This window comes from Octodon degus, unplaced genomic scaffold, assembly GCF_000260255.1.
Source record: "Octodon degus isolate 3935 unplaced genomic scaffold, OctDeg1.0 scaffold00013, whole genome shotgun sequence".
Taxonomy (NCBI): domain Eukaryota; kingdom Metazoa; phylum Chordata; class Mammalia; order Rodentia; family Octodontidae; genus Octodon; species Octodon degus.
Window position 1 is genome coordinate 21,579,839 of NW_004524589.1, and position 3,901 is coordinate 21,583,739.

General features: G+C 38.0%; 1 pseudogene; it reads left to right on the top strand.

Annotated features, from left to right (window-relative positions):
• The first annotated feature begins 1,385 nt into the window (after window positions 1-1,385).
• LOC101584991 lies at window positions 1,386-3,461 on the top strand (annotated as a pseudogene).
• Window positions 3,462-3,901: the final 440 nt, after the last annotated feature.

Sequence of the window (3,901 nt, forward strand, 5' to 3'; positions counted from 1 at the left end):
TTTGCACAGGGCACCATGCTGATTGGGAAGGTCTTTCCCTGGTCAGGCCTGACATGACCTACTTGAAGTTTTGGTAGCACGCATGATGTGTACTATCCTTAAAAATGTCTACTCTAATGAGAAGGTAACTGGTGCTTGGAGGGGAAAGAAAGGGAAGAGACTATATTAAGAAAGGTTCTGAGAAAACCATTAATGACAGTTTGGTCACTATGGTAACATCATAACAGTACAAATGCACTGCTAGGTGATATAATTGTAATGTGCACCATTATATGTGTGGTCCATCACAGACTAAAATGTCATCATGCATACTCTGGTTTCTCTTCAGATCATATAAATCTTTCACCTTTTACAAAATGTCATCATGTGCCACACTTTAAGCACATCCCAAGGGAAAAAAATAGACACTTTAAGAGAATAATTTCATTACATTTTACTATGAAAGTCCCTAAAACAAAATATTTCAAGCTCTGTACCTTTAACTGTGTTCTATTAAATAAACATTACAATAGGAAATACATAGATTTTTCTCACTCTTCCAAGATATCTATAATGGAAATTGTTTACATATACATTGATAAAAAGCTATGATGCCAAAAATAGGTATAAAAAATTCCAGCGGCTTTGTTAGAGATTAGAACACACATACCACCTCAGCTACTGTCTTTTAGTAACTGTATACAAGAAGATACATATTGAATTTCAAAAGTTCACAGGAAGTATTTAAGAAGCCAAGAACGATTCTCATGTTGCCATTCCTAATTTATACAAATGCATTTGAGAACAGCAGACAAGAACACTTCTATTCCCAATCATGTAAAGACCACTTTGTGAACCCAAATCTACATGGTTCAGTCCCGTTTATCAACATTTCAGTACTTGTGCTGTGAAGAAAGCCCTTCTTATTAACATTTTGCATTGTCTTTTTCCCCTACAAGCTAAACAGTATTTAATTTGTATTTTCATTTTTCTACTTAAACAATATTCATTATAAATGAAAAGAAAATCTGGCAAAAAACATTTTTCCCTGCATTTCAAAATTAAGATTAAGGGGCTGGAGAGATGGCTCAGTGGTCTAAGGCACCTACTTAGAACAAGCTTGGCAAAGCACAGGGACCGCGGTTCAATCCCCCAGCACCACATGCCAGCCAGCCCCGCCCCCTGGTGGGCTGAGCTGGCCACACACACCTCTCTCTCTCTCTCTCTCTCTCTCTCTCTCAAATAAATAAAAAAAAAATTAAAAAAAAATTAAGATTAAAAAGATGATCATGTTCTAAGAAACAATTTGAACTTCTTTTTCTTTGACATGTGGAAATGGCCATGAAAAGTGTTCGCTAGTTCTTGATTTTACTGATTCATCTTTAGTGTACCTGTTGCTTGGGAGCATGAAGTAATGTAAGGGTGGATATGAGATGCAACTAGCTATGCAAACACTTTTAAAGAGATGTAGAGGTTGATTTTAATGTTGTTCAAAATTATATTTAATATTTGTGGAGATTTTCTAAACTCAGATTCCAAAACTGAAATGGAAAACTAAAGGAACAAGTTTTGATGAGGATGTAGAAAGAATAGAACATTTCCATACAGCTAGGAGTAAGTAAAATGGTGCAAATCTTAATGGAAAATATTATGAAGGTTCCTCAAAAAATTAAAAATAGTACTAATGAGCCAGTCAGATAGCTCAGCAGACTAAAGTGCCTGCTTAGGCAAGCACAGAGATGTGGTTCAATCCCCAGCATGCCATGCTGGCTCCAGCCCTGAGTGTGCTGAGACACTGACTGAGACTGGGTGTGGTGGCATGCACCTGTAATCCTAGCACTTGGAAGGCTGAAAACAGGAGGATTACTACGAGCCTGATCTGTGTAGTGAGACTCTGTAGAACCTGTACTAAATACATAAAAAAGAACTACTATATCATCCAATAGCTCACTTTGTGTATATCCAGAAGAGTTAAAATAGGATCTCAAATAGACATTTGAACTCTCATTTTCATCGAAGCAATTCTCCCAATAGCTAAGAGGTGCAAATAACTTAAATGACCTCTTACAAGTAAAAGAATAAAGAAAGTGTACATGCTAGCTACATAGGATGGAATAATGTTCTGCCTTTAAAAATAAGATGACTCCATGATACACAGTGGCATAGATGAACCTTGAAGATATTATGCTAAATGACTTGTCTAGACACTGAAAAAATAAATTATGATATACAATAGTCAAATTCATAGTGAAGTGGCTGTTGCCAGGAGCTGTGTGGAGAGGGAAATGGAGAGTTACTAGTCAATGGATGAAGAGTTTCACTTATGAAAAATAATAAACTCTAGAAATCTGTTGTACCACCCTGTACCTATGGTAAAAATAATGTTTTGCGCAGTTAAAAACTTAAGAGAGTAAATTTCATATTGTATTCTTATCATGATAAAATAAACATTTTTAAAATAACTAAGTAAAGGGCCGGCCAGATAGCTCAGCAGACTAAAGCACCTGCTTAGGTAAAGCATAGCAGCAGGGGTTTAATTCTCAGCGTGCTGTGCTGGCCTTGCCCCCAGGGCATGCTGAGAGTGATTAAGACTGGAAGTGGTGGCACATGCCTATAATTCAGCGCTTGTGAGGCTGAAAACGGGAGAATCACTATGAGTCCAATCTGTGTAGTGAGACCCTGTAGATCTTGTCCTAATATACATGAAAAATAAATAAATAGCTTCGAGATTAAGCTGAACATCTCTTTCCCAGCCACTGGCTGCCAGAAACTCATCGAGGTCAATGATGAATGCAAGCTTCACACATTCTATGAGAAGCGCATGGCCACTTTGCTGATGCCCTAGGTGAAGAGTGGAAGGGTTATGTGTTCTGAATCAGCGGTGGGAACGACAAGCAGGGCTTCCCCCATGAAGCAGGGCATCTTCACCCACTGCCGGGTGTGCCTGCTGCTGAATAAGGGGTACTTCTGCTACCGACCGAGGAGAACCAGGGAGAGAAAGCATAAATCCGTCCGAGGCTGTGTTGTGGATGCCAACCTCAGCGTTCTCAGTTGGGTTATTGTAAAGAAAGAGCGAGGGACATTCCTGGGTTGACCGATACTACCGTGCCTCAGCACCTACGGCCCAAAGGAGCCAGCAGAATCAGCAAACTTTTCAGTCTGTCTAAGGAAGATGATGTCCACCAGTGTGTTGTCAGGAAGCCTTTGAACAAGGAGGGTAAGAAACCCAGGACTAAAGTCCCCCAGATCCAACGACTTGTTACTCCGCATGACCTTCAACACAAATGCTGCAGTACCACGCTGAAGAATCAGTGCACTAAAAAAAAAACAAGGAAGAGGCTACAGGGTATGCTAAACGTCTGGCCAAGAGAATGAAGAAAGCCAAAGAAAAACTCCAGGAGCAGATTGCCAAGCGACGTAGGCTCTCCTCTCTGAGGGCTTCTACTTCCAAACCTGAGTGCAGTCAAAAGGAAAATGCTTAAGCAACAAATAAATTAGATCTGACCTTGCAAATAAATAAATAAATAAATAAATAAATAAATAAATAAATAAATAAATGTCACTCCTAAACTTTCACGTAGGTCACAATATGGATTCATCTACATCTTGCCAAATTCCTATGTTTGATAGTTCTTCATAATAAAGTTCTGTACATTTATGTATCTATATCTATCACATATAATGAATTACATATGTAAAGATATGAGACAATATAATACACACATCCAAGGAAGATATTAACAGAGCAATTTTCAAGTCATAAAATTGATTAATGGAGTCTCTAAAATTAGAGTATAATTTTGCATGCTTAATGTGGTAAGATATTTATGTAACATAGCTACTTTTCTGCTTTCCACAAATCTGTATAAGAGAATACTTTACCATATTTCTTGTCTTGATATCATATCAAAAAAGATATTAT